Raw genomic sequence first — 12,898 nt, forward strand, 5'->3', positions numbered from 1 at the left:
AGGAACAAGTAGGCCATTTAGTTCCTTGAACCTATTCTGCCAATTAGTAAGAGTTCCTTGAGCCTATTCTGCCAATCAGTAAGATAACTATTTTGCTCCCTAACGTCATATGCCTGCCTTGGCCCCTATACCACTCAATACTTTTAGTTAACAAAACATATCAATCTCAGATTTAAATTTAACAATTGATCTATCATCATTTACCTTTTGCAGGAGAGAATTCAAATTTCTACCATCCTCTTTATGTAGAAATGATTCCCATTCTCCTCCAGTGAACCCCAGTTCTAGCTTTAAAGCTGCGGACAAGGAAGTATTCAATGGATGACATGACTCTGAGAAATTCTGTGGAACAAAGCAATATTGAAGCGTTTGTACACAGCTTTCTGGAGGTGGAAGAGCATGTTAGTATTACGGTGAAAAAGGTCAATTGAGGCATAGATTACAAATGAAGTTCTATAGAACTTCGATGAGACACTGCTAGAGTATTATGTGCAGCTCTGGTCACCACAATACAGGAAGGGTGTGATTGCCCTGGAAGGGGACAGAGGAGATTCACCAGGATACTGCCTGGGTTGGAATTTAAGTTAAGAGCAAAGGTTGGATAGGCTTAATTTGTTTTTGGTGGAGCAGGGAAGACTGAAGAGTGGTTAGATTAGATTAGATTACTTACAGCGTGGAAACAGGCCCTTCGGCCCAACAAGTCCACACCGACCCGCCGAAGCGCACCCACCCACACCCATTCCCCTACATTTACCCTGCACCTAACACTATGGGCGATTTAGCATAGCCAATTCACCTAACCTGCACATTTTTGGACTGTGGGAGGAAACTGGAGCACCTGGAGGAAACCCACGCAGACACAGGGAGAATGTGCAAACTCCACACAGTCAGTCGCCTGAGGCAGGAATTGAACCCGGGTCTCTGGCGCTGTGAGGCAGTAGTGCTAACCACTGTGCCACTGTGCTGCCCACCTCTGATTGAGGTGTGTAAAATTATGAATGACATGAAGAGAGTCGATAAAGATCAGCCGTTCCCTTTAGCTGAAGTCATAAAGGGACACAGGTTTGTGATGAGGGGCAGGAGGTTTGGGGTGTTTGTGAGGAAAACTCTTGTTTACCAGAACATGGTGATGGTCTGAAATGTACTGCCTGGAAGCATGGTAGACGCGAATAGCTTTGCATCCTTTAAAACTTTAATGAGTACTTATATAAATGATTTAGATGTGGATATAGGAGTTATGGTTAGTAAGTTTGCAGATGACACCAAAATTTGTATTGTAATGGATAGCAAAGGTTATCTCGGAGTACAACAGGACCTTGATCAGATGGGCAAATGAGCTGCGGTGACATATGGAATTTAATTAAGATATATGTGAGGTGCTGCAGATCAGAGCAGACTTATATATTTAATGGTAAGGTCATGGAGAGCTTTGCTGAACAAAGACCTTGGGGTTGAGAGTGGGGTGCTAGCAAAGCACAGCAGGTCAGTGCGCATCCAAGGTGCAGGAGAATCAATGTTTCGGGCAAGAGCCCTTCATCAGAAATGAGACTTGTGAGCCAAAGGAGCCTCTAGCCCCTTGGCTCACAAGCCTCATTCCTGATGAAGGGGCCTTGCCCAAAATATCGATTCTCCTACACCTCGGATGCTGCCTGACCTGCTGTGCTTTGCCACTAGCCTGCACTGGCTCTGATCTCCAGCATGTGCAGTCCTCACTTTCTCCTAGTTGAAAGACCTTGGGGCGCAGGTTCACAATTCCTGGAAAGTGGAGGCACAGGTAGACAGAGTGATAAAGAAGGCATTGGTATGCTTGCCTTTATTAGTCGTTGCATTGAGAACAGGAGTTGGCTGTACAGGATATTGGCTAGCCCACTGTTGGAATACTGTGTACAGTTCTGCTCTCCCTGCGATAGGAAAGATGTTGTGAAACTTCAAAGGGTTCAGAAGAGACTTACAACGATGTTGCAGGGTTGGAGGGTTTGACCTATAGAGAAAGGCTGAATAGGCTGGGGCTATTTTCCCCTCAGAGGCTGAGGAGTGACCTTCTTGAGGTTCATAAAATCATGAGGGGTGTATATATGATGAACAGCCAAGGACTTTTCCCCAGGGTAAAGGTATCCAATAGTAGACGGCATAGGTTTAAGGTGAGAGGGAAAAAAACTTTAAGGGACCTAAGCAGTAAATTTTTCATGCAAAGGGTCATGTCTGTGTGGAATAAGCTGCCAGAGGAGCTGTTGGCAGCTGGTACAATTACAACATTTAAAAGGCACCTGTATCGGTATATGAATAGGCAGGGTTTAGAGAAATATGTGCCGAATACTAACATACAGGAATAAATTAATTCAGGATATTTGACGGGCGAGTTGGGCAAAAAGGAGAAAGTAAGTACTGCAGATCCTGGAGTTTAAAGTCAAGATTAAAGTGGTGCTGGAAAAGCACCGCAGGTCAGGCAGCATCCGAGGAGCAGGAAAATCAATGTTTCGGTCAAAAGCCCTTCATCAGGAAGGAGGCTGGGAGCCTCGGGGGTGGAGAGATAAATGGGAGGGGGTAGGGCTGAGGCGAAAGTAGCTGAGAGTGCAATAGGTGGATGGAGTTGGAGGTGAAGGTGATAGGTCAGAGGGTGGGACGGATAGGTGGGAAGGAAGATCAACAGGTAGGACAGGTCATGAGAATGGTGCTGAGCTGGAAGGTTAGAACTGAGGTAAGATGGGGGGAGGGGAAATGAGGAAATTGGTGAAGTCCACATTGATGCCCTGGGGTTGAAGTGTTCCGAGGTGGAAGATGAGGCGTTCTTTCTCCAGGCGTTGGGTGATAAGGGAGTGGCGATGGAGGAGGTCCAGGACCAGCATGTCCTCAGCAGATTGGGAGGGAGAGTTGAAAAGTTTGGCCACAGAGTGGTGGAGTTGATTGGTGTGGGTGTCCCAGAGATCTTCAACCACGTGGAAGGAGAAATTGTGGTCTTTAAAGAAAGAGGCCATCTGGTGTGTTCTGTGTGGAACTAGTCCTCCTGGGAGCAGATGCGGTGGAGGTAGAGGATTTGGGAATATGGGATGGCATTTTTGCAGGAGGCAGGGTGGGAGGAGGTATAATCCGGGTAGCTGTGGGTGTTGGTGGGTTTGTAGAAAATGTCAATGTTAAGTTGGTCACTGTTGATGGAGATAGAGAGGTCCAGGAGGGGGTGAGAGGTGTCAGAGATGGTCCAGGTGAATTTAAGGTAGGGGTGGGATGTGTTGGTGAAGTTGATGAACTGTTCAACCACCTCGTGGATGCACGAGGTGGCGACGATACAGTCATCAATGAAGTGGAGAAAAGGTTGGGGAGTGGTGCCAATGTAACTCTGGAAGATGGACTCTTCTACGTAGCCAACAAAGAGACAGGGTAGCTGGGACCCATGTGGGTGCCCATGGCTTTCCCTTTTGTCTGGAGGAAGTGGGAAGATTCAAAGGAGAAATTGTTGAGGTAGAGGACTAGTTCAACCAAACGAATGAGAGTGTCAGTGGAAGAGTACTGGTGGGGACGTCAGGAGAGGAAGAAATGATGGGCTTGAATGCCCTGGTCATGTGAATGGAGGTGTAGAGGGACTGGATGGTCATGGTGAATATAAGGTATTGGAGGTCAGGGAAATTGAAGTCTTGGAGGGGGTGGAGGGCATGGGTGGTGTCCTGAAAATCTGTGGGGAGTTCCTGGATCTGGAGGGATAGGACAGTATTAAGGCAGGTGGAGATGAATTCGGTGGGGGCAGGAGCAGGCTGAGACAATGGGTCGGTTAGGGTAGTCAGGCTTGTGGACTTGGGTAAAGAGTCTGTTTCCATTTTGTACAACTCTATGCTTCTCTGGCATGTCATAACATTCAAGTGTTTGGGTCAAGTGCTGGTAAATGTAATCCCATTTATATGGTTTCTTACATTTTGGTGCAGAATCAATGGGCTGAAGGGCTTCTTCTGTGCTGGATGATTCAATGATTCTAGATACTTCAGCCAGCAAGAAATATACTTTCTCATCTGACTATTAATTCCCTGAAATGTCTTGCAAACTTAAATCAAATTCTGCCTTAATCATCTCATTTTCCAGGGGATACAACCCAACAATGTTTAATATATCCAAGTGAACTAATTCTTGAAGTGTAAGTCTATCATATGGATTCTTGGAAAGTGCATTTTTAAAGATGTCAGCTTTGGGTTTAGTAATGCCAGTCATAGTTGCACAGCTTACCAGCCATGCAAGACAGCTACAAACTCAACTTGCACACAATTGTCAGACTATTTGATTCAGTTGATAATTTAGCCAGAGAAAAACATTTGGTAAACCATTGAATGATACTAAAACCACAAGATTTAATCACATCATCTGGGTAGATATTCAGTTCAACGTTAAATGAATATTACATTTAAAGAGTACTATCTTTTGTTGTTGTTTTCGCTTAACCAATGCCAGCAGGAACCTAACTGCATGAAATGGCTGCTGACTTTGACTACGTAGTACTAGTATTTCAAAATAATTAATTGTGCTCTAAATGCATGAGGATGTTTTGAGACACGGTATCACCACAAATCTTTTAGTTTGACTCTGGCTATCTAGGGTACCTTATATGACTACATGAACTGTACAGAGAGTTAGTAGTGGTGATGTGGGAAAAAAACTAGTCGAAGTCACAGTCATCAGCATAGGGTCAACTGAGAGGCGAGAAGGTAATTAGATACAAAGTTCGGCTGCGGGGGGGACGAGATTGTCACACACCTCCTCCTGGAATGTGCCTACGCAGAAGACGTCTGGAGAGGAATGCAGTGGTGTTTGTTGAGGTTCGTCCCGAGTAGTGCTGTGACGTGGGGCTCCGTGCTCTACGGCCTGTTCCCCAGGACGCACGCCGAGACGAACATCAACTGTGCCTGGAGGATCATCAACTCGGTGAAGGACGCTCTCTGGGCGGTCCAAAACCTGTTGATCTTCCAGCTGAAGGAGTTGACCCCGACTGAGTGTTGCAGACTGGCACATTCCAAGGTCCAGGACTACGTGTTGAGGGACGCGCTGAAGCTTGGGGCAGTTGCCGCCAACGCGTGGTGGGGAAAGACCACCATGTAACATCTGCCTGCCTAAAGAAGAACAGGGGGCCCATGCAGTCATTTGGGCTCAGCTAAAAATGTAATTGTACCGACCTGTAAATAGGAATGATTACTCTGTTTTCGGCATGCAAACAAATGGAATGTTTACATATGTATGGCATGTCCAGTTGTACAGATCATCAAAGTATTTTATGAATAAAGTATATGTTTGAAATTAAAAAAAATAGATACAAAGTTCACCTTTAGAGCTCCAAGAGGGGAAAAAAAACTTGGAACATCATATCTGAAAGTTACCCTGATTTCTTATATAAGAGGAAGAGAAAAAAGGGAAGGTCCGTGGTAGGATGAGTGGCTCATTAAGTGAGAAAAGGCTTCATTGTCTTCCTGCCCACCCACCCCCCTTCATTCGTTCATAAGCTATTATATTTCTATACTGCCTTTGCCTGAAACTTTCATTCTCTTTTCTTTCACAGATGCTGCCTTGGCTCGCCCAGTATTTCCAGCGTTGGATTTTATTTCAGATTTCCCGTTTTCCGCTTTTGCCAAAAGTGCACTCTCGTGGTTCACCACAATATCTGACTTCGTTGATCGTATTCACATAAATAAAACTAAACAATTTTGCCCGATTACCATCGCCTCTCCCGATATTTGTGAACTGATTTTCTATAAATGAAAATAATACAAAGAATAAACATGCTTCCTCTCAAAGCGTCTCCACCCGCTGTTTACAAAACACACACATGCAGATTTCTAGGTTTGCTGACTTGGTCACCAAACTTGGCTGAGAAAGTGCCAAGAGTGAACACTTTCCGTCCCTGGCCCAGTCAGCTTGAAATTCCCGAAGATCAACACATCCCAGTCTCCATCCCCTCTCCTGCACTTCAGTATCGCGACGTTTTGCCGCAGTGACCTCAGACGTTTGGAAGTGGATTGGACTGAACTTTTTTTTCCGACAACTTCCAACTGCATTCGGGGGCTGGGGCAGCGGTGGTTTGAGGGGAAGCAGTACACGCATCCCACTTGAACGGCAGACCCCCCCAAGTGCCTGGTGCTGCGTCTGATTGGGACACCAGCAACCTTAGCTCACCGCCTGGGAACTAAGACACCAACTTCAGTCGGGGATTAATTCACCAAGGGTGGGAAAATAAAAGCCGGGTAAGTACATTAATCTTTTAAATAATGAAAAGGGGGAGAGAGCACATGATGTGTGAAGGAACTGGAGCCGCAGCTTCCCCCACCCCACTCCCTTTTGTTGACTGCGCCGCCCTCGGCGGTGGCATCCGAGTCGCGCACAGAGTTTTACTTTCTCTACCATTCACAGAGGACGTGGGTTGGGGATTTGGGAATGTGAGAGGAACCCGTCTGCTCACGGCTCTAAAACTTTGTGCTCAGCTTGAAGGGATCCTTCTCTCGGTCTGTGGGTTGTCAAGAGGAAGTAGCAGATGGTCTGTATAGTTTTTTAAACCCATATCCAAGATATGTGTTTTTTTTAAATAAAAATTTGATTCAGCGGCCAGCCTTTGAATGGTCGGCGTTGTAACAGATCATAGTTGCGTGGTGAATGGCACCATTTACAAATCGAATGGGGGGGGGGGATGGGTAAAATCAATGTATTCAGTACATCAAGCTTCAGAGGGATTGAGTAGATGAACAGATGTCAGTCAGAAATGTGGAACTGAGGCCGCTGTATTGTACCAGGACCGGTTAGCTTTAAGAGGCTGGATAAATAATTGTTGATGAAATTGCCGGTTGTGTAATCGAAACAAACAAAAGGTGTCGCCGGGCCAGTTTCTCTGCTATGGATTCTCTTGTTAGTTTCAGAAAATGTTTCCATTTGCACATTTCTTGTAAATACCTGAAAAATGATATTTAAAGCCTTCTGTCTCTGGGGTACAGCTCTAAACGTCGGGAGCTCTCCACTGGCTTTTTAATAATGTAATTTAAGCTTCCCCACCCCCCTCCCCAAACACAGTTCACGTCCCTTTTTGTTAGATGCAAATTGCATTTTGGGTTGCAACACATATTTCTGGTTAGGAGGAGGTCGTAGCTTTCTTCGGGTGTTCGTTCACCTGCCACTGGCCCACCGTGTTGCTGAGTTCCGATCTTGCAGTATGTTTAACTGTTTACTGTAGAGGCTGGATTACAAATGAGAACGCCAGGAACTGTACCACTTCAGTGCTGCAGGTTGGTGATCCAAAACAAAAAATTGTGGATCAGCGATGGAGGTGTTGGCAAACCTCATAGGAATGACTGGCCAAGGGGCGGGGGGAGGGGAAAGAGTGTGTTACATTTTCTTCTCACCTTTCCGAATAATCAGCCACCCTTCCTAATAATGCGCGATTCCCAGGGTTATCAAGAGCAGAAACCGACCTATGAAACAAAATAATCCATATAATAAATGGGGGTTTACTTTAATTTTTTCGAGCACATAGTTTCCTTGAACCATTACATTCTCGTTACTTCCTATTGTCAGCAATAAAAGGATTGAATGAAAATCGGTGAAGGAAGCAGGAGGGCTGGGGTTGGCTGGTGGATGAGAGCAATAGCCTCGATTTATTTGTCATTTGCAAAGTTTATTGATGTGGTCAAGGTGAGGGGTGATGAGAGCAAAAGTATGCATGGGCGGGGAGGGGTGAAATAATTAAAAAAATGCTACATTTAAACATATCCTGTTCAAAGGTATCTTTTTCTAAAATGAGAATCGGACGGCCCCTTGGATTTCAGGTGCTGGGTTTGCAGGCAAAGATACCTCATCTGGCTTGGCTTGACACCCCCGGGGTTGCCCACCTGAAACCTTCGCACCTTGACCCGCCTTTCACCTGGAGGCTCCGTCCCTGTGTTTCCCCACCCCCTTCTCTCTCCCCGCCCACCAACCCCTCAGGCCTCACTCCCATTGGCCGACCGCCGGCCCCGCCTTTCCGCCGCCGCGGGCTGCGGTTGGCCAGCGCCGCGAGTCAATCCGAGACGGCGGTTTCCAGGCTCCCCCCCCCCCCCCCCCGCAACCTCGGCTCCCCTTTCCTCTCCTCCTCCTCCACCACCAAACATCCTGGTCGTCAAGGAGAACGGGAGCGAGCCGGCGGCAGCGCGCGGGGCTGCAGTTGCGGTGGGAGGAGAGCGCGAGCGCAGCGGTGCAACGGTCGCCAGGTAAGGGGGAGGGGGACAGTCCGAAAGGGGGATTCTGCGAGCAACCCACTTCAACAGGATGGATGGCCCTTTGGCATATTAAAAGACGCGGCGCTGTGGATTCCCTTTCCCTTCTCCAAATCTGGATTAAACATATGACTGTAACAACCTACTCCTCTTCCCCCCCCGCCATGCTCAACCTTACCACCTACTCAATGAAATGACTGTAAATTGGACACAGGTGGGTATGTAGAGACGGAGGGGAAAGAGGGTTGCATGCTGCAAAAGTTGTTAGGTATAGCTTTTGTTGTGTTCGCTATTGTTGGTAAACATGCGCGGTAATGATGCGTTCTGGTGCTAAAGACTCATTATTGTTTCCGTACAGCGATTTCTCTCTCCTCTCCCCAACCCCCCCCCCCTCCTAATATATATATATATATTTTTGGAAATTCTGCACCCGGATTCTGGTCCCTCACTCACCCTCCCACACCCACCCACTCACACTCTTTCCCCCCCAAACAATAATAAAGGGGATGGCAGCATTTTAATTTTGTGATGTTCGAAAACTCGTATTAGGTTTTAAATTATTTTGTGAGCTCAGAGGTGTTGCAATCTAGAGGAGGTGATGTTTGCTTGCTGAGTCAGTCGTCTTGTGTTTGATCACATTGTCATTTTCAGACACTATTATCACTAAATTACGTTGTAGTTTCTCAGTATTCCAACTAAGTGATACTAAGGTATCACTTTATAAAGGGGAACGTTACTTAAAAATCAATACATTCTAAATCCTCTATATTCTATGGTTTTCATTTTGTGTCTCTTTGTGCTTTTAATTGTTATGTCTTGACACTCATATTGGTTGAAGCAATAATCTTTAGCCCGTAAGAACTTCTGGCGCTTGAAATAATTTTGGCTGATGCCACAATGTCTCCATGTGAATTGAAAGTCTAAAAGCTATGGCTCTTTCAGATTGCCTGTTACTACTATGGCCTATGCATTGTGTTGTGCCACTGTGGTTTGGGGGTGGAGACAAGCAATCCTGCATTTTCTTACACAGCTGAGGACTTTTAGACCTTTGCAATCAGCTTATGGGCATGGCTCGGAAGCATTGAATAATTGTCTTGCTATAATTTTCTTTCTTTCAAAAAGCTTGAATATAGCAAAGGTCAAAGATTGGTTCAAGTGGTCAACTTGACTTGTCAAGTCAACCTGTCAATTCAACTTGTCAACTGCTGGTAGTCCAAAATCTGTAGCAACTTGGAGGTAGTGAGGACTGCAGATGCTGGAAAGTCAGAGTTGATAAAGTGTGCAGGTGGAAAAAGCACAGCATGCCAAGCAACATCCGATGAAAGGTTCTGACCTGAAATGTCAACTGTCCTGCTCCTCTGATGCTGTTTGACCTGCAGTGCTTTTTTTCAGCTCCACTCCTTATTGACTCAGTCAGATGTTTAACCTTGTTTAGAAAAGTGTGTTTTGCCCACTCATTACGACAGCCTCTGCTCCAATCTTAATAGGCGATGAGAAAGCACTGACCAATGATAAGACAGCTGCAACACAATTTAGTTTGAACACTTCCTTAACCACCTCAATGCTTGGTCCATAGTGCTTCCTCTCTAGGATAGGAATTCAGAACAAGTTTATCAGAATTCTATGCTACTTCACAATGACATAGCAGGGCATGTTTGTTTCTGTTGCCAGATTTCTATTGCCTTTGCAGTAACCAGTGACACAAAGCAAGGATTTATCATGACTCCTTAACATTTTGATCTCTTTGCTGCAATGCACAAGGAAGCCACCAAAGTTAATACCTTTGGGTTTAGCTTTAGATTTCATTAAGGAAAACCCTTCAATTTCTCCAGAATAGAAACATCACTTGGCAGTATAAAGCATTCAAAGAATGTCAGTATAAAAAAGAAGGTGGTGTCGGGTGTCTTGGAAAACATTTAAGGTGGATGAGTCCCCAATGTCGCAGGCGATCTATCCCAGGATACTGAAAGAGGCAAGGAAGGGGATTCCTGGGACCTTGACAGAGATCTTTGCCACAGGTGAAGTCCCAGAAGACTGGAGAATAGTCAATATTGTTCCTTTGTTTGAGAATGGCAACAGTGATCATCAAGGAAATTTATAGGTCACTGAGACTTAAATTAGCAGTAGGGAAATTATTGAAGATAATTGGGGTCAGATTTAATTGCTTTTGGATTAAAATGGAGTTATTAGGGCTAATCAGAAGGCTTTATACAGGTGTGGTCTTATTTCACAAATCCGATTGGGTTTTCTTTGAGGAAGTGATGATGATTGAGGCCAGTGTTGTGGATGTTGCCTACATGGATTTTACTAAAACAATTGACTTGTGGTAGGCTGCTCCATAAGATAAGTTGCACGGAATCCATAGTGAGCTGGTAAACTGGATACAATATTGGCCTGGTCATCAAGGCAGACAGTAGTTGTGGAAGCAAAAGAGAAAATGCTGGAAAATCTCAGCAGGTCTGGCAGCATCTGTAAAGAGAGAAAAGAGCTGATGTTTCGAGTCTAACTGACCCTTTGCTTTGACTCAACGTCAGCTCTTTTCTCTCCTTACAGATGCTGCCAGACCTGCTGAGATTTTGGTTTCAGATTCCAGCATCCGCAGTAATTTGCTTTTATCCAGTAATTGTGAAAGGGTGTTTCACAGACTGGAGATCTGTGACAAGTGGAAGGATCAGTGATGGGACCTCCTATTGTTTTGTAACATATATGAAAATGTAGGTGGCCTGATTAGTATACAAAAATTGTTGGAGTTATGAATAGTGAGGACGGTTGTGGAATACAACAGTGGGATACAGATCAGTTGTAAAGTTGGGCAGAGAAATTTCAGATGGAGTTTAATCTGGACAAGAGTGAGGTGATGTGCTTTTGGAGATCAATTGCAAGAGAAAAGTATACAGTAAATGGCAGGCATTGATTTGCAAAGGGACTAGGGGTGCAAATCTATAGGGCCCTGGAAGTTATAACATAAGTGGAGAAGGTAGTAATGAAAGCAGATGGCATACTAGCCTTCACAGGTCAGGGCACTGAGTATAAAAGTTAGCAAGCCATGTTCCAGCTGTACAGAACTTCAGTTGGGCCACATTTGAAGTACTGTGCGCAGTTCTCATTGCCACACTTTGGAGAGGATAGCAGAAGACATTTACCAGGATGTTGCCTGGATTGGAGTGTATTAGCTCTAAAGAGAGGTTGGACAAACTTGGATTGTTTTTGCTAGAGTATCGGAAGCAGAGGGGTGACCTGATAGAAGTATATACAACTGTGAGAGGCATAGACAGGGTGAATAGTTGGGAGTATTTTTCCTGCAGGGTCGAAATGTCAAATTTGAAGAGCGTGGTACTAGAAAAGCACAGGTCAGGCAGCATCCAAGGAGCAGGAAAATTGACATTTTGAATATAAGCTGTACGCTTGAAACATTGATTCTCCTGCTGCTTGGATGCTGCCTGACTGGCTGTGCTTTTCCAGCACCACACTCTTCTACTCTGATCGTCAGTGTCTGCAGTGCTCACTTTCTCCCAGTGGAAATGTCAAATACTATGGGGTATATGTTTAAGGTGTGAGAAACATTTTAAAGGAGATGTTCCCAATGGGAGACTGGTTAGCAATACAAAGAGAACTAGCCATCTGGATACAGAACTGGTTCAAAGGTAAAAGATATAGGGTGGTGGTGGAGGGTTGTTTTTCAGACTGGAGGCCTGTGGCCAGTGGAGTGCCATAAAAATTGGTGCTGGGTCCACTACTTTTCATCATTTATATAAATGATTTGGATCTGAACATAGGTGGTATAGTTAGTAAGTTTGCAGATGACACCAAAATTGGAGGTCTAGTCGACAGTGAAGAAGATTACCTCAGATCACAACAGAATCTTGATCAGATGGGCCAATGGGCTGAGGAGTGGCAGATGGAGTTTAATTTAGATAAATGCATTTTGGAAAAGCAAATCCGAGCAGGACCTATACACTTTCTGGTAAGATCCTGGGGAGTGCTGTTGAACAAAGAAACCTTGGGAGTGCGGGTTCATAGCTCCTTGAAAGTGGAATTGCAGGTAGACAGGATAGTGAAGAATACTGGATTAGTGGTGCTGGAAGAGCACAGCAGTTCAGGCAGCATCCAAGGAGCAGCGAAATCGACGTTTCGGGCAAAAGCCCTTCATCAGGAATAAAGGCAATGAGCCTGAAGCGTGGAGAGATAAGCTAGAGGAGGGTGGGGGTGGGGAGAGAGTAGCATAGAGTACAATGGGTGAGAATCTCAGGGAGTCCCTCTCCCACTGCAACTCCCAGGTCATTTCCTCTGCTCTGCCTCCTTGACCTATCACCTTCATCTCCTCCCCCACTCACCCATTGTACTCTATGCTACTCTCTCCCCACCCCCACCCTCCTCTAGCTTATCTCTCCACGCTTCAGGCTCACTGCCTTTATTCTAATGAAGGGCTTTTGCCCGAAACGTCGATTTCGCTGCTCGTTGGATGCTGCCTGAACTGCTGTGCTCTTCCAGCACCACTAATCCAGGATAGTGAAGAAGGCATTTGGTATGCTTTGCTTTATCCATCAGAGTATTGAGTATAGGAGTTGGGATGTCATGTTGCAGCTGTACAGGATGTTGGTAAGGCCACTTTTGAAATATGGTGTGCAATTCTGGTCTCCTTCCTCTCTGAAGGATGTTGTGAAACTTGAAAGGGTTCAGAAAAGATCTAT

At 45.3% G+C, this 12,898-nt stretch overlaps 1 protein-coding gene across 9 annotated transcripts in view; it reads left to right on the top strand.

Annotated features, from left to right (window-relative positions):
- The first annotated feature begins 5,987 nt into the window (after positions 1-5,987).
- Positions 5,988-12,898, top strand: part of sipa1l1 (signal-induced proliferation-associated 1 like 1) — a 374,611-nt gene continuing 367,700 nt past the window's right edge. For 5 of the 9 annotated variants that reach the window (XM_072569220.1, XM_072569229.1, XM_072569226.1 and 2 more), the window contains exon 1: positions 5,988-6,212. The gene's annotated coding sequence lies outside the window, so the exon portion shown is untranslated. Of the gene's footprint in view, positions 6,213-6,373; positions 6,503-8,083; positions 8,202-8,399; positions 8,422-12,898 lie in introns of those variants that run through there. The other 4 variants (XM_072569221.1, XM_072569227.1, XM_072569222.1 and 1 more) reach the window with 3 other exon arrangements.

The sequence above is a fragment of the Chiloscyllium punctatum genome, chromosome 4, assembly GCF_047496795.1.
Source record: "Chiloscyllium punctatum isolate Juve2018m chromosome 4, sChiPun1.3, whole genome shotgun sequence".
NCBI classification, from domain to species: domain Eukaryota; kingdom Metazoa; phylum Chordata; class Chondrichthyes; order Orectolobiformes; family Hemiscylliidae; genus Chiloscyllium; species Chiloscyllium punctatum.